The 25,038-nt window shown below is 40.5% G+C and overlaps 1 long non-coding RNA gene across 1 annotated transcript; it reads left to right on the top strand.

Annotated features, from left to right (window-relative positions):
• Positions 1-1,160: 1,160 nt before the first annotated feature.
• Positions 1,161-24,913, top strand: LOC149321173 (uncharacterized). Its single transcript, XR_016277450.1, has 3 exons — positions 1,161-1,353; positions 2,764-2,845; positions 24,217-24,913. It is a non-coding gene; the product is annotated as an uncharacterized LOC149321173 (long non-coding RNA).
• The last annotated feature ends 125 nt before the right edge of the window (positions 24,914-25,038 follow it).

Genomic DNA, 25,038 nt, shown 5'->3' with positions numbered 1-25,038 from the left:
ATATAAAATATTATAATTATAAATATTCAAATAAAAGATTTTCTGCATTATAATGTGACCAATTTTTTTGGTAAAAAATTTCAGTAAATTAGGAGAAAATGACAGTTTTGCTGCCTTCCTTCAGACAAAATCTGAGCAATAAAGTATCATAGAATTTATTATTATTATTGTTTTAATCAAATTAACCCCATAAGGCATCTTATCCCTCATTTCTCCTGCATTGAGGTGCAGGAATATTTCCTAACCCTTTGAGGCAGAATTCAAAGGCCCAACACAATGCAGAAATAATCCAGTATGAGACCGCTTTAACTGCCATGGGATTCTGGGAATTGTGGTTTGTTGTGGCACCAGAGTGTGTGAAAAAAATAATATTATGCATTGCAATTAAACTCTTTATTGCATTTGTGCATCCATGTTTGGGATGTATCCACACTGCAAAAATAAAGCAGTTTGAGACCACATTAACTGCCCTGACTCTAGCCTACAAACTCCTGCGATCTGTAGCTTGGTGAGGCACCAGAGCTCCCCGAAAGACCAGGCTGGATCCCTCACCAAACTACAAATCCCAGGATTCCACAATTTATTTTATATTAAAAATAATCTTAATAGATTTAAAGTTTTCTTGCTTATGATGAGTTCGTCTCTTTTTCTCTTTCCAGCCCATAACACAGGCCAGGCTGCATACCTCACGAAACTAGAAACCCCAGGAATCCACAGGATGGCTTATTAATAAGGGGGTTTATTATTATTAATAAGGGGATTGAGTACATTTTAAGCATGTATATATTTTGTATTTTATGATGTATGTTTGTTTTGTAACCCGCCTCGAATCAATCCTTTTAGGAGAGGCGGGATATAAATAACTTATTATTATAGTTTTTGTGGGGTTTTCGCCTATTAACTTATTATTAATAATAAATTATTATTATTATGACAATTAAAGAGGTGTCAAAGTGCTTCTATTATTATTATTATTATTATTATTATTATTATTATTATTATTATTCTGCGGTGTGGCTCCATCCATGAAGGTGTGGTAAAATCAAATTTTAATGTAAATATCCCTGAGGAAGGTCAGTAAGAGCCCAAACAGCTTTTTTCCTCATGAGGCCACTGTTTCTCCCCATTAACTTCTCTAGGCTGACTGCCATTTCCTTTTTACCACGAAAGGCAGTTAACTGTCAATCCAAACGAAAGATTTTGATTGGCGACTGGTGCTGCTCTTTTTCCTTTTTAGCCAATCAGAGCCAACAAATTCAACTGTTTGCGTTTGACAGTTGCAACCAGACAGTGCAGTGTGAACACCCTTCGTTTTCTTCAATAACAAGTTATTCTAAGCATAATTCACACAGGGTGCGTCCACATTGCAGAATTAAAGCAGTCTCACACCACTTTAACTGCCATAACTCACTCTTACAGAGACCTGGGGATTTGTAGTTTGGCGCGGTCCTCAGCCTGGTCTGTCAGAGAGCTCTGGTGCCTCATCAAACTACAAATCCCAAGACGTTAAACACACTTTCCATTAGTTCCTGCTTAATAAATGCCTTGTTCTCTAGTGTTCTCTTATTACAGTCTTTTTTGAATGTTTTGTAATGTTACGTAGTTAATTTAGTGATAAAGAAGATGTGTATTTTAAAAAAGCATTTTAATAAAATAATTTAAAAAAAAACACAAACTAAATACCAAGACTTCTGTAGGAGAGAGTCATGGCAGTTAAAGTGATGTCAAAGCTGCTTTAATTTTGCAGTGTGAACACAGCCCTAGAAGCTGTGGAAAACAACATCCGTTTCTCACTGGCTTTTATAATTTCCCAGATTAATTCCTCCCCCCCCCCCCCGAAAATCAGGCAGAAAAAAGTTGAGATCAGTGCTGACCTGAAATATATATAGATATAGACCTGAAATAGATTATATATAATAATCTACCTACTTCTGCGGTTGCCCTGATATATTTATTTGAGGTCTTCCTTTTATAAAGACTGAACACGATACCAAAAAATACCTTGGTTTTGGGGTGTGGGCCCTTCATAAAGACAGAAATGTGTACATGATGTAATTTATGACTGTGGACAATAGGTACATTTTACAGAGGAGTAAGTTCACTGATAACAATACTTCATTGGATATTTTGGTAGAAAACCAAGGCCCAAAACACACTGTAGAAATAATTCAGTTTGAGACCGCTTTAACCGCCTTGGGATTCTGGAATTTGTAGTTTGTTGTGGTGGCAGTAGCCCCAAAGCTCTCTCTGACTCTGACAGAAAAGGCTAAATGTCTCACAAAAAATGCAGTTCCCAGAATTGTACAGCATTGATCGTGGTAGTAAAAGCGGTGTCAAACTGGATGATTTCTGCAGTGCGGAGGAAGCCCAAGTGCCACTTGAGGAAGTAGGCTCAAGTCTAGGAAATCTAGTTCAGTTAGTCCCAAAGCCTTTAAGATGTACAGTTTTGAACTCTTCTCGTGTGAAAAATATTATGCATTGCAATTAAACTCTTTATTGCATATCCACACTGCAAAAATAAAGCAGTTTGACACCACATTTACTGCCCTGACTCTAGCCTACAGACTATTTGTTTTACATTAAAATAACCTTAATAGATTTAAAGTTTTCTTGCTTCTGTTGTTTTGTCTCTCTTTCTCAATCTAGCCAACATCATATTAAACTACAATTCCCAGGATTCCACAGGCTATTTTATATTAAAAATAATTTAAATAGATTTAACATTTTCATCCTTATGAGGTTTGTCTCTTTTTCTCTTTCCAGCTTATATCACAGACCAGGCTGGATGCCTCAACAAACTACAAATCTCAGGAATCCACAGGGCCGAGCCATGGCAGTCGAAAAGGTGCATTATTATTATTATTATTATTATTATTATTATTATATAAAGTGCTTTATTATTATTATTATTATTATTATTATTATTATTATTATTTCTGCAGTATGGCTCCATCCATGAAGGTGTGGTAATTTTTTAAAATAATTTTTATTTCCATTAAAAAATCATTCAAAGTATAAAACATCTTATACATTCATTATCTCATTCCCACTCTCTCATTTATCATATATACAAATACATACAAATATATATAAATATCTTCCTACCTATACTTGCGTAAATGCACCTCTACTTGTGAACTAGTGAACCCTACACCTCCTTAATAATAAACCCCATTACCCCTACTTACAAAAATCTCTAAACCCCCATACATATATATTCAATCATACATATATATTCAATCATACTATCATTCGGTCATACACAGTTGTCTGTCTTTCTCCTTTCATCCTTATCTTCCATCTGTTTATTCTTCTTCTATCTCTTTTTCATTTACATCTTCTTCCTCTTCCACTACTTTCTAATGAACTAATTTTCTATAATCTCCATGCACAAATCTATTTGAATTTTCCCCTTGTCTCCTATCTTATTTCTTTTTTAAGTTCTTCCTATTTTCCTACCTTTCATTGTTTAATTATCCGCCTTTAATCTATAATCAATTAACAGATGTTTTTCTTTCCAGAATGTTACAGTTGGGACCCAGTTGTCTTCTATTCCAGTTTCAATTCCTTCTTTCATTCTTCTTGAATGTTTATCCATATCTCGTAAATGTAATAGAATCATAGAATCATAGAGTTGGAAGAGACCCCAAGGACCATCCAGTCTAACCCCATTTTGCCATGCAGGAACTCTCAATCAAAGCATCCCTGACAGATGGCCATCCAGCCTCTGCTTAAAGACCTCCAAGGAAGGAGACTCCACCACTCTCCAAGGGAGTGTGTTCCACTGTCGAACAGCCCTTACTGTCAGGAAGTTCCTCCTAATGTTGAGGTGGAATCTCTTTTGCTATAGTTTGCATCCATTGTTCCGGGTTCTAGTCTCTGGAGCAGCAGAAAACAAGCTTGCTCTCTCAATATGACATCCCTTCAACTATTTAAACAGGGCTATCATATCACCTCAACCTTCCCTTCTCTCCAAGCTAAACATTCCAAGCTCCCTAAGTCGTTCCTCGTAGGGCTTCATGGTTTCCAGACCCTTCACCATTTTAGTCACCCTCCTTTGGACACGCTCCAGTTTCTCAATGTCCTTTTTGAATTGTGGTGCCCAGAACTGGACACAATATTCCAGATGGGGCCTGACCAAAGCAGAATAGAGTGGCACTATTACTTCCCTTACAGTATACTTCTATTGATGCAGCCTAAAATTGCATTGGCCTTGTTAGCTACCACATCACACTGTTCAACTTGTAGTCTACTAAGACTCCTAGATCCCTTTCACATATAGTTTTTCAGTCCACTCTTCTACAGTCAGTATTTGTTCCTTCTTCCACATCTGAGCATACAATAATTGTGCTGCTGTTACCATGTACAGTATCACTATGTAATATTTTATTTCTGTCTTTTTATCCAATGAAAAAAAGATTGCACTGGTTTTTATAGACACAGAGAAATCATTTGACAATGTATATTGGATGTTTAGCTCTAAACTTTTTCTTACTTATTCTCTCCTTTCTTCAAACTTTTCTCATGTATTACCCTTACATCATCACTTAATTTTTCCATTCTTTATAATGTAAATCTTTTTTAAAAAAATTATATGACTCAATTGACTAAATTATATGCCTAAATTACTGTATATTCTTCTTTTATCTATTTTCTATATAATCCTTTAAATTCTCTTATTTAGTCTTTACTGTATCAGATGCAAACCATTTCTGCAAACTATCTTTAATCTTTTCCTGTATTACTATTATAACTCTTGTAATTCTTATACCTCTTGTAGCTATTGTAACTGGAATCCATTACAATTAATCTTATCTATTCAATATTTTATCTTTCTGACTTATATTTATCTCTTCTAGTCCTCAAAGTATATGATTTCTTCTTTTCCCTAGGTACTCTCCAACAAATGGAGGATTACCCTCCATTCAATTTTAGATGCTTTACTAGATTTGTCCTTTAACCAGTTGGTCAGAATATCCATCTCTGCCATCTCATATAATTTCATTAAGTAGTCTTCCTTCGTTGGGCTATCTGCTTCTTTCCATCTTGCATGTATGTTAATTTAGCTGCTGTTATGATATTCAACAACAGTTTCCAGTATTTGTTTTCAATTTGTTTATCTAGCAGGCTAATCATATTTAGAAGATAGACCTCCAGAAGCATTGGGTAATCAATTTTTAACATCTTGGTTATTCATTTATGTATTTCCTTCCAGGTTTTTTTTTTGTTGCTTTTTTACACTGCCACCATGTATGATATAAAGAACCTTTATTCTCTTCACATTTTCAACAAAGATTTCGTCTTGTTTTTGACATTTTTGCTAATTTCCCCTGGGGTTAAGTACCACTTGTAAAAGATTGAGTAATAGATCTCCCTTAATTTATAACCACATGTAAATTGTATATATTCAACAAAAAGGCGATAAGGAAACCAATGACAGATGATTCCTGCCATTTGTGGTTCTTCTCTTGTTTTAATTGTTTAATCTTAAATATTTTTCAATAGGTCTTTATATCTTATCCAGTTTCCTTTTTGTATCATCTCCTTCCTCTGAAAAGCCTCATGAGGTGAGTTCCAGAATGGCATCCTATGGTATATTTTATTTTAACCAGATTTTTTAATAGCGATTTTCTAATATAATGGTCATTCAAATCTTTATGTATTTTACTTTTATTATACCATAGGTATTAGTTATTATTGGTAAATTTTTAGGTAGGGATAATCCTAGTTTATTCCATTTTTCTTAAGTCTGTTTTTATGTGGTTCCATATTTTACCGTAATTATTTTGAAATAAACCTGAGTTCCTATTTGTTATTATGATACCTAAATATTTCACTTTTTTCTGTATTTTAAACTTGGATTTCTTTCTAATTCTAACTGTTCTTGGGTCGATATATTTTTGTTAATATAGCTATTTTTTCTTCGTTCATTTGAAACCCTGCTATTTTCCCGAATTCTTCTAATAGTTGTATCAATGTAATTGGACTGTTAATTGGTCCATCTATCCCTTATCTTTTTAATTAGGATTTCCTACACAATTATTAATTATAAGGGAGACAGGGAGCATCCTTGTCTTGTTCCTTTTCTTATTTTGAAAGGTTTAGTTCTCTCCCCATTAATTCAAATTTGTGATGACTGTTCATAACAGATCATTTTATCCACTTTATAAAATTATTTCCTAATTCCATCTTTTCCATTAATTTAAACATAAAAGTCTGATTTACCCTATCAAATGCATTTTCTGCATCGAGGAAGATCATCCCTAGCTTTTTTTCATTATGCTTTTCATAGTGTTCTAATATAGCCAATACCATTCTTACATTAGCTTTCATATGTCTTCTCAGTAAAAAACCTATCTGATTTTCATTAATCCAAATTTTCAAAATGTTCTTTAATCTCTCCATCAATATTGTAACAAAAAATTATAGTTTTTTGTGGGTTTGTGGGCTATGTGGCCATGTTCTTGAAGAGTTTATTCCTGACGTTTTGCCAGCATCTGTGACTGACATCTTCAGAGAATGTTGGCATAGAAGAGAGCTGGATACACTCTCTCTCTCTCTCTCTCTCTCTCTCTCTCTATGTGACCCTGGGTAGGCAGGAATCATTTCCAAAGTTTTCAAAACACTCCTTGATTGTCTACTTATGAACTTCAAGTGCCCCTTATTGTTTGTTTGAAACTTTAGCATCATTATTCACTGCCTATTGAGGTATAATTTTGTCAATATTGTGCATCATAACAGATCAAGTAAACCCACTGGAATCACTGGACCCTCAGGAAACATACCCAGGAGTAGCCGTGTTTGCCATATAGCAAAGTCCAATAGCATTCAGAATCCACAAAACTGATGTCTTTATTAGACCTACCCAAATACATAAAATGTATGTTATACCAATAAAAGTATCACCAGTTTTGTAAATTTGGGACCTTCAAGGACCCACTGAACCCAATGATTCAATGTTAAATGGGACTTCCAGTTTGGTTCCACCTACAAAGCATTGGTTCTGTTGGTTGTTGAATATCCACTGGCTGGAAGCCATAGTGATCGCTAGTGGTAACTATTTGACTTGTAGGCCTTTTCACCTAAGATACAGGCCACCATGCCCACATCTTCTGCCATTTATGGAAATGTGCACAAAGCAATGAAAGGGCCCAAGTGTTTTTTTGCCCCCCCCACCCGCCCAAAGCTGCATCTTTGCTGTATTAATTTCCACATCCGTGCCTTTGATTCTTCTTATAGGTTTATATATAGGTTTATATATAGGGATTAGATTGCAAAATTGACTGGCTGGGCTACACTCGCACTGCAGGAATAATCTGGTTTGACACACCTTTAACTGCCATGATTTAATGCTATGGGATTCTGGGAATTGTAGTTTGTTGTAACCCAAGAGCAATCTGACAGCTCAATGTCTCACAAAACTACATTTCCCAGAATTCTCTACACTGAGCAAGGGCATTTCAAGCGGTCTCAAACTCATTTTTTTTCCTACAGTGTGGAGAGGGCTCCTTTACCTTTGACAGTTGTGTAGGATGGTAAATTTTAGCAGGTCGGTTGCAATAATAATCATAATCATAATATGTGTTATATATATTTGAGTGTTGTGTGCCTTGAAGTCTTTCCTGACTTATGATGACTCTAAGGCGACTGTTATCATAGGGTTTTCTAGGCAAGATTTGTTTAGAGAAGGTTTGCCATTGGTTTCACCTGAGGCTGAGAGAGTGTGACTCAACTAAGGTCACCCAGTGGGTTTCACAGCCAATCTGGGAATCAAACCTCAGTCTCCAGAGACTCAGTCCAACACTCAAGCCACTACGCCATGCTGGCTCTCTATACATATATATATAAAATATGTGTTTGCATAATAAATTATCTTCTAACAACCTTCCCTCTACCATTTTCAATCTGGTAACTCTATACCCAGCATATGTCAATGGGTGTTTTAGTTTTACACCCATAGAAGGCACCAGACTGGAAAATCACTAGTACATAGTGCAAGTGAAGATGTTCACTGTGAAGGTAGATTTGTGGGAGAAATCCACCTAAATATGATATCAAGTAACATTGGTTAGTCTTTTAAGATACCAGAAGTTTCCATGGCCTAAATTCAATATTGAGTTATATTACAGATGGAGTGCATCATTGGAATTTATGTGGTGATTTACCAAATTTCTCTTGATTCCGTAGGTTTGATTTATTAGAAAGGATGAGGTATCAATCATAGTGTCATGCCAAATTTTCTCTTGGATTCAGGCCATTGAATATTGTAAGTTTTCTTTTAAAAGAACAAAGGCCTACATTCAGCAGGCCTAATATTACTTGAGTCTAACAATTGGATTTAGGCCTTTTTTGTTTTTTAAAATTTGGTTTGATTAATCCCACTGAAATCCCAGGACACTATGATTGATACCTCATCCTTTCTAATAAATCAAACCTGTCATTTAGCTACTGAATTCAGCTTGTTATGAAGGGTACATTACAGAAGAATATTCTGTATTATAAATATTGTTTTGAAAAAAACCCCCAATGCCTTGCTCCTATTTACTATCATGCAGCTACTATAATGGTTAATCAGCATTTGGCATAATGACATTTATGTTCACTCTTCACAAATTCCCTGAATTAAAGAAAAACAAATTTAGAATAATGCTGGTAAAATCCAGATTTATTGAAAGAAGTCAATAATGCTGCTGAAATCCTGTTTTCCTAGAGGAAGAATATCCATCTCCTCTTCTATTTTCAAAAGCCATCTGAAATGCACTTGGTGTTGACATTCACGTTGCTGTTATCTGGTTTGTTTTCTTCATGGGTTTTTATGTCCCACTGTGGGATAGTATCTCACACAGAAGCAGTCTAAGGGGGAAGGTCCTTCAGTGCATCCAGTATGTAGAATATTTTATGCTGACAGTGGTGATTAGAGGTGGAAAAACAGTGATTGATCACAGGATTTCAAGGACTTAGGAAGGCAGCAAAATAGGTTAAAGTCTCTGGTGTATTCTTCGGGTCTTTTTTCTGAGGTCTAGGCTTGGTCCTCCTCCTGCTTGTCTCAGCCGCAGGAGGGGAGGCTCCGTCCTCTAAGCGCATTCACTGGGGGCTGTGGGGGGCTGCTCGGCCGTGTGCTTGGCCAGCTCCTTGGTCATGGCCTCCTTCAGAGCGGTCTGCACATCGGTGGCGCTGATGGCAGAGGGATCGTTTTTCTCGCTCAGGGAAGTCTCCACCTGCATGGCCACGTGCTTGTACATGTCCATCATCATGGTCTTCACCAGGCCTCTGGCCTTGGCCTCCATCCGCACCTTGGGCATCTGTCGCAGGATCCTGGAGGCAAAGAGACTGGGGGAGCAGATCTTGTTCTCCTGCTCACTGGTCCCGGCCTTGGGCCGCTTGGCTTGGCGCTTAACTTGAGACTGGCGCTTCTTCAGTTTCTGAAACCGAAGCTTCTTCTGCTTCTGCTTGACTGATTGGTGCTTCTTCTCAGACTTCTTTCTCTTTACATCCTTGGTTTTCTTCTTGCCTTGCTGTTTGACAGCCATTGCTCTGCCTTTCTCCTCAAGTCCCTGCCTCAAATGTCAATGGCTTAGGCCTGGGACAGTGAGTTACAGATAATACCACATATATGAAGCTCTGTATGGTGGCTGCTGATTGGGTGTCTCTACCTTCACTGTAGTCATGGAGGCTTTGTTACACGGGTGGCATTATAACCTAATCCTTGCAATAGTCATCACTGGACTATGTGCCTGTAGCCTCTTGGTGTTGCACCTTGCATTAATTTTACAATGAAAATCAGTCTCAAACAATCACCATATTGAGAAAATAAGTGAATTCCTCCAATGCCAAAACTATCTATCCTAATTATCCAGACTTGATTTTCTACATCCAGTTATGTCATGAAACCATGTGCAGTCCCTGTACAGTACAGAAGAATATTCTGTAAACAGAACTATCTAGGGTTCTAACTGAAATCTGTCCATCAAACAGGTACATGACCATGATCATGTTTACATCCCATACAGTTTTGATTTTCAAACAGAATTAAGAAATATAGGGGAGGGAATGAGTATTTAATGTTTGGTGCTCTTATCAGTGATGGCTTCCTAATCATTTTTAAGAGATAGAATATTACACTGCTAACATGCAATTCTCTTTTTCTGACTATCTACAATACATCCAGTGTAAATTTGTCATCAGATTATATTAGGACATTATGTAATCAGTTCAAGCATTCTGTCAGTGCAGAGAAGTTTTCAAAATATTAAAATAGGAGGAAGTGCTAGATCCACAACACAAAATATTTAGGCATTATGTCCTGATAGATCTTTTATACTCTTATCCCAAAGTGTCTGATTTGGTCAGCTATCTTGACTTAATTGTGCTTCATACAATCCTGTCTGGCTCCAACTTGTACTAAGCTAACACATTATCCTGTCATCTTCGTATGCTTTTTACATTTATTATAATGTAAAATATTGTGTGGGATACAAATGGTTTACTTAGGAAACTTTGAAGAACCTTGCATTTGGTAGTGCTTGAGACACCAGATCTGGCCTCAGGGGTACATGCCTTGGTTACATCATGTTTGGACTACTGCAATGCGCTGTACTGTAATTCCCCTGGGCATCAACAGGGGAAGTGTGACCCTGTTGGTGCTTTTGGACATCTCAGTGACCTTCGATAGCATCGACCTTGGTATCCTACTGGAATGTCTGAGGGTGTTGGGAACTGGAGGCACTGCATCCCAGTGGCTCCATTCCTACCTCTTGGGCAGATTCCAGATGGTGATGCTGGGGGACAGCTTCTCCTTTAAAAGAGAGCTGACATCTGGCATCCCTCAAGGCGCCATCATGACTCCAATGCTGTTTAACATTTACATGAAGCCACTGAGCAAAATCATCCTGAGACATGGAGCGCAGTGTTATCAGTACACTGATGACACCCAAATATGGATCTCTGTGTCTCCGACAGTTGCAGTGACTAAGGATGGCATTTCTCCTCTGAATGCCTGCCTTGGGTTGGTAATGGGCTGGATGAGGGAAAACAAACTCAGGCTGAATCCAGAGAAAATGGAGGTACTAGTGATAAGAACCCCAGACCCAGGCAGGGGAATTTGCCAGCCTGTCTTGGATGGGGTCACACTTCCCCTAAAAGACAAAGTTCGCAGCTTGGGAGTATTCCTGGACTCATCCTTACGGTTATCATCTCAAGTTGATGTGACGGCCAGGAGTGCTTGCTATCAACTTCGGTTGATACGCCAGCTGTGCCCCTGCCTGGACCGAAGGGACCCTGAAACAGTGGTACATGCACTGGTAACCTCTTGTCTCAATTTCTGTAATGCGCTCTACATGGGGCTATCCTTGTGTCAAGTTTGGAAGCTTCAATTGGTCCAAAATATGGCAGCCAGATTGGTCACTGGTACTTCCAGGTCTGACCACATAACACCTGTATTAAAATCACTTCACTGGCTGCTGATCAGCTTCTGGGCACAGTACAAGGTGTTGGTTAGTACCTTTAAAGCCCTATGTGGCTTGGGCCCGAGTTACTTGTGGGAACACCTCTCCCTACATAATCCGCCCTGCACTCTCAGAACATCTGGGAAGAATCTATTGGACATACAAACGACTAGACTGATTATGACTTCCCAAAGAACTTTTATTGCCGCTGCCCCTAAATTGTGGAATGGCCTGCTGGAAGACATCCATCTTATCACCACCTTGGATGCTTTTAAGAAGGCAGTTAAGATGGAGATCTTCCAGTGGGTCTATCCATCCGACCCTGTTTAGGATCCATCCTTTAACCCTTAACGATGATTCTGTACAATTCTACTGTTATAAAACTGTTGTATTATGATAAATTAGTTTTATCTAATATTATTATGAGATGATGTACTGGATTGGATTTTATTGATTGTATTTCTATATTTCTATCAGGTTGTAACCCCGCCTCGATCCGCAGCGAAAGGCAGGGAAATATAAATAAAAATTATTATTATTATTATTATTATTATTATTATTACATGCGGCTGCCTTTGAAGAGTGTTCAGAAAATTCAGCTGGTCCAAAGAGCTGCAGCCAGGTTGCTAACAGGGGCAGGTTATAGAGAGCACACAATGCCCCTGTTGAAACAGCTCCATGAGCTGCCAGTCTGTTTCCGGGCACAATTCAAAGTGCTGGTGATGACCTATAAAGCCCTATATGGCTCAGGTCCAGGCTATTTGGTAGACCGTATCTTCCTATATGAGCCAGTCTGGGATCTGCAGGGGAGGTCCTTCTCTCCATCCCACCACCATCTCAAGCACGGTTGGTGGGGACATGAGAAAGGGCCTTTTCTGTGGCTGCTCCTTGACTCTGGAACTCCCTTCCCAGGGAGACCAGAATGGCCCTACTTTGATGGCCTTCCACCTACAGGTGAAAACCTTCTTCTTCAGACAGGCATTCAAAACAGAATGCTTTTAAAGAATGGCCTGGGGTACTATGTTGTTTTAATGTATTTTAAGTATTTTTATCTTTTAAAAGTATTTTCTATTTTAGCATTAAATTTGTTTTAATTGTTGTAGTAATTTAACCCTATTTTCATGTACAATTTTTGTATGTTTTTAACTGTATGGCGTTTTTAATGTTGTAAGCCACCCTGAGTTCCAGTCTTGGGAGAAGGGTGGGCTATAAATAAAGATAATAATAATAATAATAATATAAATCTTATTTTGAAAAAAACTTTGCCTCATTCCTGTGTACTGTCATGCAGCTACTACAATGGTTAATCAGTGTTTGGCATAATGACATTTATGTTCGCTCTTCACAAATTCCCTGAATTAAAGAAAAACAAATTTAGAATAATGCTGGTAAAATCCAGATTTATTGAAAGAAGTCAATAATGCTGCTGAAATCCTGTTTTCCTAGAGGAAGAATATCCATCTCCTCTTCTATTTTCAAAAGCCATCTGAAATGCACTTGGTGTTGACATTCACGTTGCTGTTATCTGGTTTGTTTTCTTCATGGGTTTTTATGTCCCACTGTGGGATAGTATCTCACACAGAAGCAGTCTAAGGGGGAAGGTCCTTCAGTGCATCCAGTATGTAGAATATTTTATGCTGACAGTGGTGATTAGAGGTGGAAAAACAGTGATTGATCACAGGATTTCAAGGACTTAGGAAGGCAGCAAAATAGGTTAAAGTCTCTGGTGTATTCTTCGGGTCTTTTTTCTGAGGTCTAGGCTTGGTCCTCCTCCTGCTTGTCTCAGCCGCAGGAGGGGAGGCTCCGTCCTCTAAGCGCATTCACTGGGGGCTGTGGGGGGCTGCTCGGCCGTGTGCTTGGCCAGCTCCTTGGTCATGGCCTCCTTCAGAGCGGTCTGCACATCGGTGGCGCTGATGGCAGAGGGATCGTTTTTCTCGCTCAGGGAAGTCTCCACCTGCATGGCCACGTGCTTGTACATGTCCGTCATCATGGTCTTCACCAGGCCTCTGGCCTTGGCCTCCATCCGCACCTTGGGCATCTGTCGCAGGATCCTGGAGGCAAAGAGACTGGGGGAGCAGATCTTCTTCTCCTGCTCACTGGTCCCGGCCTTGGGCCGCTTGGCTTGGCGCTTAACTTGAGACTGGCACTTCTTCAGTTTCTGAAACCGAAGCTTCTTCTGCTTCTGCTTGACTGATTGGTGCTTCTTCTCAGACTTCTTTCTCTTTACATCTTTGGTTTTCTTCTTGCCTTGCTGTTTGACAGCCATTGTTCTGCCTTTCTCCTCAAGCCCCTGCCTCAAATGTCAATGGCTTAGGCCTGGGACAGTGACTTACAGATAATAGCACATATATGAAGCTCTGTATGGTGGCTGCTGATTGGGTGTCTCTACCTTCACTGTAGTCATGGAGGCTTTGTTACACGGGTGGCATTATAACCTAATCCTTGCAATAGTCATCACTGGACTATGACATGTAGCCTCTTGGTGTTGCACTTTGCATTAATTTTGCAATGAAAATCAGTCTCCAATAATCACCATATTGAGAAAATAAATGAGTTCCACCAACACCAAAACTATCTGTCCTCATTCTCCAGAATTGATTTTCTACAGCCAGTTGTGTTATGAAACCATGTGCAGTCCTTGCTGGATTAGTAATTGACCATCTCTAGTTCACCACTGTTGACACTGGAGTATAGGAGGAACTGTATCTCTGGAGAATGTTCATTTCCCAAACAATCCTTATTATCACCATTTAGCAACACTAAAACCTAAGAAGTGGGTGGAACTCAGGCGGTCCTCCAAATACTGACAAACTGCATTGCCAAGCAGCCCTAGCCAGCACTGGCAATAGTGAATGATGCTGGGAGCTGCAGTTCAATGACATCTGGAGGATCTCATGATTTCCATCCCTGGTGTAGAAGCATTCCCAGTAATCACAGTGCACAATTTTATAAAGAGGCACGTCTGGCCTTTTTAGCTGCACTGCATACCCTCCAACATTTCTCTGGCAAAAACTGGCCAGGTTTATTAATGGGGAAAAAGAGACAAGCTAAAAAAGGTTCAGCAGTTTACTTTTCTATGAGTGTAGTGAGAAGGGCAAGATTCACCCTCTCCTCTCTCCTCTCCCCTGCAGGGTTAACTGAGCACAAACTAGTTGGGGAGTCTGAACTCCATTTACCGCAACTGATGTAAGATGAGGACAAAGAGGAAAAGTAGGAGGAGAGAGAAGTTGGGACATTGTAAATGCATCTGAAAAAGTGGGAATGCTAAAATAAGTGCTACTTAAGCATAGCTCTTGAAAGACGCATTTATGGGATCCCCTACAGCACAGCCACCAAAGCTGAAATGTTTAGCTACACATGAGAAGGAAGACTGATAAAGCCAAGTTCCCATCAAAGGGAAGAAATCAGTTGGTTTAATGATAACCTCTATTAATTGTTGACTCTTAGGGCTTTTTCACATAAAGATTTTAGAATGGAATCACTAGTATTTAGGTTGAATTGACAAGGATGGAGCCCTTTGCTACAATGTTGCTGTTCCATTTTCCTCCTTGTGTAATCCCAGCTGTTTCCCCTTTAAAATTAATCCAAGGAGATTCTTGGTGGCAATACGTAGAGAGATTTTGTCACACCTTAGAGTCTCTAAATTACTAACTCTCTAACGGTTAGAGAGTAACTGAAAGGAAGAAGTTGGCAGCATGAGGTTTTACTTCCTCGGATGTTTTTGGTGAAGCGGAAGCCAGGGACAGACATATATATCCCCTTGGTATGTGAGAGTGTCAATTCGAATTCAAAACCCTTTGGCTATGGAAATGAAGTAGCAAGAACGTGCAGTGGTCCGTGGGTTTGCAATATAATTTGGTGCTTAGATGTCCATTTTGTAGCTGTACTGTGGTGTCCAGAAAATGAACTTGTTTTGTAGATACAGTGCACCCTTCTCTTATGCGGGGATCTGTTCCGGACCTACCCCCTGCATTAGAGAAAAAAACATGTATGCTTGAGCCCCCATTAGAAGTAATCGGGCTCGTTGCTATGGGGTGCTGTGGGGTGATGCAGGGCACATGCCGTGGGTGCACATCCCATTAATTCTTCTGGGGTGCGCCAAGGATTTTAATTGCGCGGCTACCAGCATATGCTGGAAGCCGTGTAAGGTGTGCCCGCATACAATGTAGGTGCATTGTAGTTCCAGGCTGAGGTAGATGGTGGGGTGGAAGTTGTTGAAACTCTGGTGGAATGTCTTGAGTGACTCCTCTCCATGAGTCCAAATTATGAAGATATCACCAATAAAGGAGTGCTTTCTGAGTGCAGGTGTTAAGGAAGCGTTGTTCTAGGTTGGCCATGAAGATATTGGCATATTGTGGTGCTATGCCTGTGCCCATGGCAGTGCTATTAACTTGAAGATATATGTTGTTATCAAAAGTGAAGTAATTGTTTGTGAGAACAAACTGACAGATCTTGCTGGCTATGTCTGATAAGTTCCCATCTGGAATGATGTTTCCGACGGCTTGTATTACATCTTTGTGCAGGATGTTGGTGTACAGGGATTCCACATCCATAGTGGCTGAGATGGTGTGGATGGATTGTATCTTCTGTAGGAAGTCTGTGGTGTGCTTCACATAGCTGGAAGTGTTGGTGGCATATGGTTTGAGGATATTGTCCATATATTTGGAGGCACCGACTGTAAGTGTTCCAATGCTGGAGACGATAGGTTGTCCAGGTTTGCCCTGTTTATGTATTTTGGATACATAGGTAGAATGTGCCTGGTCAAGGCTCCTGGGTTGTGTCAAGAAGCATTTGGTTTTGCACCTCCATGGGAAATTCCCTGAGGAATTGAAATCCACAAACACCTGGACAATTTCAACAGAAAAGAGGAAACCCTTAAAGTAAACAAGGTTTGGCTACCAGTCCTGAAGAATAGCAAGATAAAGACTCAACAAATGCAAATGAGAAATCTCCCAGCAGACAATGAGCACTAACAAGCAGACACTAATCCTCTTTTGCAGACTCTCCCACCTTGAGGCCTGCCATTAGCAATTAAACAATACACATGCAAATCACTCCTGCCTTTCCAGGTCACACAATATATATACCCAAATCCTTTCCAAGCAAGCATTCTCTGAAGATGCCAGCCACGGATGCTGGCGAAATGTCAGGAAGAAACTCTTCTAGAATATGGCCACATAGCCCGAAAAACCCACAAAAAACTATGGATGCCGGCCATGAAAGCCTTCGACTTTGCATTCCCCAAGGAACCTGTGTAATTCCTTCTGGTATTCCTCTGTGGAGGAATACCAGAAGGTAGATAGTCTCACTATAGATAGGACTCTGTAAAATGTGGTGTTGGACAGTTGCCTCTCAGCCTCCTGTATGTAGGCAGATCTGTCCATGATGAGTACCACTCCTCCTTTGTTAGCCTCTTTGATGACAATATTATGGTTGTTCTTGAGACTGTGTTTGGCATCTTGTTCCTTGCAACTGATATTCTGTTGTAAGTTGTGTCTCCTGACTGTTGATTATTTCTCCTGGGTACGGCAGCGGAAACATTCTATGTAGAAGTCTAGTTCCGTGTCATTTAGTGTCATCCTTCATTTGCCATTTAGCAATATCATTCCTCCTCCTGAAAACAGAGTTTTCTGAGATCCAGACTAACACATGATATATTAACAAGTTATAATGTGAACTTTATCTAAAGGGCCATGTTCTCCCTATGAACTGCCCATGTCGTCTTGAAATCTTCCGGGAAGGCCCTTCTCTTTCTTCCAGCATCCCACAGCTGCATCTAGGGGGAATATGCAAAAGGGCTTTTTCTGGAGCTGCTGTCAGGCTCTGGAGTCCACTCTCTAGAAAGACTTGATTGGCACTTTCCATGGAGTCCTTTGAGCAGCTCGCAAAGCCCTATTTGTTGCAACAGGTCTCTGACTAAATCAGCAAATGCAGAACTCATTCAGTTTGACACCACCATAGCTGCCATGGCTTAATGCTATGGGATTCTGGGATGTGTAGTTTTGTGAGATATTTAGGTTTTTCTGTCACACTGCTCAGGTGACACAAGAAACTATAAATCCCAAGATTCCATAGCATGGCATCATGACAGTTAAAGCATTGTCAAACCGCATTAATTCTTCAGTGCAGATACAGCCCAAAGGGACTACCTGCTCAAGGGGAGCAGTACTTTAATAATATCTTTGATTGTCTATGATTTTTTGTTGTTCTTTAGGGAGTATACTTTTAAATCACTTTTAATCCTATTTACAATTTTATTATATATTAACTATTGTAAATTTTAATGATGTGCCTGTAAATTAGGTCCAAAACATACTACAGAAATAATCCAGTTTGAGACCACTTTAACTGCCTTGGCCCAGTGCTACAAATCCTGGGAATTGTAGTTTATTGGGACACCAGAGCTCTGACAGAGAGAAGGTTAAATGTCTCTCAGAACTACAGTTCCCACAATTCCTAGCATTGAGCCATGGCAGTTAAAACAGTCTCAAACTGGATTATTTCTATAGTGTGTTTTGAACCAAAGTTTTTAAAACTACTCCTTAATTGTCTATCCTGTTTATGCATTTCAAGTGCCCCTTATTGTTCATTTGAAAATTTAGCATCATTATTCAATGCCTATTTAGGTATCATTTTGTCAATGTTGTGGTTCATAACAGGTTGGGTAAACCCACTGGAATCACTGGATCTTCAGGAAACATAACCAGGGGTAGCAATGTTTGCCATATAGCATTCAGAATCCACAAAACCGATGCATTTCTTGGACCAGTCCAACTGCATAAAATGCAATAATAAGGATAATCATAACATTATATATATATATATATATATATATATATATATATATATTCTCGTATGTTCTGTGCCTTCAAGTCGCTCCTGACTTATGGGGACAATAAGGTGACTCTATCATGGGGTATTCTTGGCATAAGTTGTTTAGAGAAGGTTTGCCAATGATTCCACCTGAGGCTGAGAGAGTGTGACACTACCAAGGTCACCCATTAGATTTCATGGCCAAGCTGGGAATCGAACCCTGGTCTCCAGAGACTCAGTCCAACACTCAAGCCACTGCGCCATGCTGGCTCTCTATAGATATATATAAAATATGTGTTTGCATAATAAGTTGTCTTTTACACAACCTCCCCTCTACCATTTTGAATCTGCTAACTCTATGCCCAGTGTAGCCAAAAGTTTGGTATGGGGAAAATTTACTTAGCTAAAATTGAGAGGGGGATCAGCTACAAGGACCCTGCAATACCGCATCTCCCACCTGTATATCAAAAGGGCAGTGGATCTAAGAAATGATGCAGAGGCAGAATTATTTTTATTAAGGGGGAAATCACACAGAAATTCACTATCATACACTCATTCATTCAAGGCTCAGGAAATCAGGGGTTAGCTTGGAATAGATTTTGAGGCAAAACTAAGGGCGATACTTACTATAGATAGGAGCTAAGTCTGTTATGTTCATCACTGCCAGATTCGCTGTGAAAGCATTTAAACTTAGGCCTGGCACAAACCACCCCAAAAGGGCTGGCTGAGGATGGCCTGTTTGCCTGTGGAGGCAGCAGCCAAACTGCCCCGCGTCCCTCTGCCCCAAAAAGAACCCGGAAAAAACGCCATTGGTGCACTCGTGATGTAAGCGATGCACAGCAACATCTATACGCTGCACGTTGCTTACATCAAGATGGCAGCCTCCGTGTGGACGGGACACTGCCATGATGCCACCGCCGTCATGTGCTAGGGTTCCGGAGAGTGTAGTTGGAGGATAGACCTTAGAGTTTGAGGATAAAGTCCTGCATGGGATTCTGCAATAAATAGATCATACTAATTTGAATGGATTATGGAAAACTATGATATGTTTTAGTATGAAACATTTTTGTAATTTTATTGTAAACATATTGCATTATATGTTTTAGAGCTGACTGTAAAATTTTTAATAGGTTTTAATTATTTTTGTAATTTGATCACTATAATCTGTATTTGTTTGTCAGGAATAAACTGTATACAGTATCTATAACTGTATGCTACAGATGGGGCTTGCTTCCGGAGTCCAATAGGGTAAAGTGGTGTGGGGCACAGCCGTTCTGAGAGCGTTGGGTGAACGAAAGTGCTGGAACTAGACTAGAGATCACAGTGACATAGTGTCCCCATGAAATCCAAAGTAGTCCACTAAGGGGAGATTTTCAAGGATTTATAATGGCTAAAACTAGCTGCAGGGTAAAGGTGTTAGACTGTATGGGGGGGGGGGGGAGGTAACCTGGTCCAGTAATTTCTGAAGTGAATGGGAGGGGGATTAAGTTGTTAGCAGGCCCATCAGGTGAGATATCTAGGCCCATTCTTCTTATTATGGAGGTGATGATGATTCCATTTGCGACTCCCAAACTGCCTTCCTGCCTTGGGGTGGCATCTTCCAGGTAGCCTTCGTGTGACCTGCCTGTGATCGACTAGGTGATACTGAGATCATTTACGGGGTGCTTCTGGGGTCCTGTGGAATACCACACACACACACACACACACACACACACACCAAAATTCAGACAAATGCACTTTGGCTAACACCAGTATATGTCAATGGGTGTTTTAGTCCTACACCTGTAGAAGGCACCAGACTGGAAAGTCACTAGTACATAGAGCAAGTGAAATTGGTCACTGTGGAGTTAGATTTGTGGGAGAAATTCCCTATTTTAGTTTATATGGATGACTTAAAACTTTGGGGAAATCCTTGTTAGCAAAAATTAAAGTCTTCTGCAGTACCTTAATGACTAATTAGTCCTATTTCGCATACACTTTTGTGGATGATGGCTGACTTCCATCTGATAAAGTGGGACTGCAATCCACATAAATCTGATATCAAGTAATATTGGTTAGTCTTTTAAGATGCCATAAGTTTCCTTGGCCTAAATTCAGTACTGAGCTATTGCAGATTGAATATATCATTGGAATTTATGTGGTGACGAACTGAATTTCTCTTGATTCCATAGGTTTGATTTATTAGATAGGATGAGGTATCAGTCATAGTATTCTGTGATTTCAGTTGGATTAATCAAGACTAATTTTCTGTTGGTTTCAGGCATTTGAATATTGTAAGTTTTTTAAAAGAACAAAGGCCTAAATCCAATAGGTTTAATATTATTTGGGTTTAACAATTGGCCTATGTTTTTTTTTTTAATTTGGCTTGATTAATCCCACTGAAATCCCAGGACACTATGATTGATACCTCAACCTATCAAACCTATCAGTTAGTTGCTGAATCCAACTTGTTATGAAGGGTATATTACAGATGAATATTCTGCATTATAAATCTTGTTTTGAAAAAAACTTTGCCTTGTTGCTATTTAATACCATGTGGCTAGTATAGTGCACCCGTGCCATGCGTGGATGCAATTTACATGGCTTTCAACTTACGCGGAAGCCACGCAGGGAGAAAAACAATGGTGTGCATGCCTGTGGCACACTGCCACATACATGCACCCCATTATTTCCTATGGGGCTCAAGCATAGGCGGATTTTCCCTTAAGCGGGGGGATCCGGAATGGATCCCTCACTTAATGAGAGGGCCCACTGTGCAGTGGTTAATCAGCATTTGGCATAATGACATTTATGTTCGCTCTTCACAAATTCCCTGAATTAAAGAAAAACAAATTTAGAATAATGCTGGTAAAATCCAGATTTATTGAAAGAAGTCAATAATGCTGCTGAAATCCTGTTTTCCTAGAGGAAGAATATCCATCTCCTCTTCTATTTTCAAAAGCCATCTGAAATGCACTTGGTGTTCACATTCACGTTGCTGTTATCTGGTTTGTTTTCTTCATGGGTTTTTATGTCCCACTGTGGGATAGTATCTCACACAGAAGCAGTCTAAGGGGGAAGGTCCTTCAGTGCATCCAGTATGTAGAATATTTTATGCTGACAGTGGTGATTAGAGGTGGAAAAACAGTGATTGATCACAGGATTTCAAGGACTTAGGAAGGCAGCAAAATAGGTTAAAGTCTCTGGTGTATTCTTCGGGTCTTTTTTCTGAGGTCTAGGCTTGGTCCTCCTCCTGCTTGTCTCAGCCGCAGGAGGGGAGGCTCCGTCCTCTAAGCGCATTCACTGGGGGCTGTGGGGGGCTGCTCGGCCGTGTGCTTGGCCAGCTCCTTGGTCATGGCCTCCTTCAGAGCGGTCTGCACATCGGTGGCGCTGATGGCAGAGGGATCGTTTTTCTCGCTCAGGGAAGTCTCCACCTGCATGGCCACGTGCTTGTACATGTCCATCATCATGGTCTTCACCAGGCCTCTGGCCTTGGCCTCCATCCGCACCTTGGGCATCTGTCGCAGGATCCTGGAGGCAAAGAGACTGGGGGAGCAGATCTTCTTTTCCTGCTCACTGGTCCCAGCCTTGGGCCGCTTGGCTTGGCGCTTAACTTGAGACTGGCGCTTCTTCAGTTTCTGAAACCGAAGCTTCTTCTGCTTCTGCTTGACTGATTGGTGCTTCTTCTCAGACTTCTTTCTCTTTACATCCTTGGTTTTCTTCTTGCCTTGCTGTTTGACAGCCATTGCTCTGCCTTTCTCCTCAAGTCCCTGCCTCAAATGTCAATGGCTTAGGCCTGGGACAGTGAGTTACAGATAATACCACATATATGAAGCTCTGTATGGTGGCTGCTGATTGGGTGTCTCTACCTTCACTGTAGTCATGGAGGCTTTGTTACACGGGTGGCATTATAACCTAATCCTTGCAATAGTCATCACTGGACTATGTGCCTGTAGCCTCTTGGTGTTGCACCTTGCATTAATTTTGCAATGAAAGTCCATTTTGAACAATCACCATAATGAGAAAATAAGTGAATTCCTCCAATGCCAAAACTATCTGTCCTCATTCTCCAGACTTGATTTTCTACATCCAGTTATGTTTTGAAACTATGTGCAGTCCTTGCTGGATTAGTAAATGATAATAATAACAACTATAATGATAATAATAGTATTTATTTATATTCCACTTTTTTGCAAAGGAATCAAAGCAGATTACAACAATATAAAATTGAAACATAATACAGTTAAAAAAATTACAATTTAAAACCCCCCAAACCCTCCCCCAATCATAAAAACTTAATCAACCCATAAAAAAAAGATTAAACAAGAAAGTTAAAACATTCCAATGCGAATAAACTAAAATTGTGGGCAGATTAATGCATGAAATGAGTCTTCCTCTAGGTGAGGGGTGGGGGTGGGGACAGGGACGAGGATGTCACTCAGATTCCGGTATTGGTATTGATAGAGGGGGGAGGCAGTCTAATGGATCTGGTCTAGTCTGCAAAGACCTGACGGAAGAGATCTGTCTTAATAGCCTTTTTAAAGGCCTCCAAGGTGGTGTTATGGCGAATCTCATCCAGCAGGTCGTTCCAGAGCCTGGGAGCGGCTGATGAGAAGGTCCTCTGGGTCACCACTGAAAGTCTGGTCTTTTTAGGATGTAGCAGGTTCTTCCCAGAGGACTGAAGTGTGCAGGGAGAATTATATGGAAGTAGGCACTCCCGCAAGTAGTCAGGACCCAAGCCATGTAGGGCTTTAAAGGTTAAAACCAACACCTAGTTCACCACTGTTGACACTGGAGTATGGGAGCAATTGCATCTCTGGAGAATGTTCATTTTCCAAACAATCCTTATTGTCATCATTTAGCAACACTAAAACCTAAGAAATGGGGAGAACTCATGTGGCCCTTCAAATGCCGAAATACTGCAATGCCCAGTAGCCCTTGCCAGCATTGGCAATAGTGAATGATGCTGGGAGCTGCAGTTCAATGACTTTTGGAGGATCACATGATTTCCATCCCTAGTTTAGAAGCATTCCCAGTAATGGCAGTGCATAATTGTATAAAGAGGCACGTCTGGCCTTTTTAGCTGCTCTGGCTATGTTTATTAGAGGAGTCTATCAAACGGGATGGGAGGCTCTCAATTTCGAAATAGAAGATAGTGAGATCAATTTGAAAATTCAAGCAATTACGTGATTACTTATCACACCTTAAATTCGCTGTAATGGCCTCCCCGAACATGACCCAGATTCTGTGCAAAGTAAGCCATCACATCGGTGGGTTCTTAATTGTGAATTGGCACCCTTGTGCATGCTCAGTGAGACTCCAGATGACTGGAGCATAGCATATTTAGGCGAGTGAGAGAGAGGAACCAAGGAACCCCACAATTTACAAAAAGGGGGGGAGGGAGAATGGGTGAAAGAACATGCGCTATTCACATTAAAATGAGCATATATTCACTCTTGTCATGTGAAAATGTGAATATAATGGTTATCCAATAGCTCCCGGTCCATGCTTCTTAATTAGCAGGCAGCAGCCCCCCCTCAGCAATGCTGAAGGACAAGTGGAAGCAAAATTAAAGCAGAATTGCAGTGTGGCTTCATGGGAACCCCCCCCTTCCAGATTAGAGGGGGCAGGACCAAAGGAGACATGTACATCACACCAAACAACAACGCACTGAGTGCGAAATTGCCTAGGAACAGGGTTTGTGACTTCGCTAGTTCACCGAATTTACTGTGGATTGATTTGTGATTGCTTTCGGAGCGCTTTCAGACTGCCGGCGATTGCGTGTGGTAACCTTTCACACAATAACGTGAATGTACATTATTGTGTTCAGGATGACACTGGATTATACTTCCAATTTCAGTCGTGTGATATCCTCCAATGAGGAAGAAGGGACAAGCTAAAAAAGGTTCAGCTGTTTGCTTTTGCATGAGCGTACAGAGAAGGGTAAGATTTCACCTTCTCCTCTCTTCTCTCCCTGCAGAGTTAACTGAGCACAAACTACTTTGGGATTCTGAACTCCATTTACAGCAACTGATGTAAGATGAGGACAAAGGGGAAAAGTAGGAAGAAAAGTTTAACTACACATGCCAATGGACTGGTGGAGCCAAGTTCCCATCAAAGGGAAGAAATGCATTGACTTAATAGTAACCTCTATTAGTTGACTCTTTGGACTTTTTCACATAAGTCATAGAATCATAGGAGTTTATCAGACGCGAGGTTTTGGACCCTCAATTCCGCTAAGGAAGTGAAACAAACGTTGCGCAATGACCTTATAACAAGATGTTCTACCACATTGCTTGCTTTTCTGTCATTCCCCCGTAACATTATGTTAGCGCTATAATTGCGCAAAAGTTGCGATTTGTGTGATGCAAAACCATGCATAGCGGAACTCTTTACTACACCAGCGCCTTCCTTTTGTCTTGAACATTTCGCATCAACATATTTGCGCATGCTCCTTGGAGGTTTTGGTGGCATCCTGACCTTTGTGCTTCCGGGGGAGAGAGGGGAGAGGGGAGAAGCCCCTTTCAGTTTCTAGCCTCCTATGTATTCCTTCAGGACAGAGTACGGGGCAGGAGTGGAAGGCTCTTTGGGGCTCCTTCAATTTCTAGCCTGCTAGGTGTTCATGCAGGGCAGAGGAATTGGGCTGGAATGGATGACCCTTTGGGGTCCCTTTAATTTCTAGCCTCCAACGTTTTCCCTCAGGACATAATAAGGGGCTGGAATGGATGACCCTTTGGGGTCCCTTCAATTTCTAGCCTCCTAGGTGTTCTTGAAGGGCAGAGGAACGGGGCTGGAATGGATG

The sequence above is a fragment of the Sceloporus occidentalis genome, unplaced genomic scaffold, assembly GCF_023333645.1.
Source record: "Sceloporus occidentalis isolate IW3139 unplaced genomic scaffold, rSceOcc1.0.p SCAF_1, whole genome shotgun sequence".
Classification (NCBI taxonomy): domain Eukaryota; kingdom Metazoa; phylum Chordata; class Lepidosauria; order Squamata; family Phrynosomatidae; genus Sceloporus; species Sceloporus occidentalis.
Note: the sequence above shows the minus strand (reverse complement) of the source record. Positions and strands in the feature narration are given on the sequence as shown.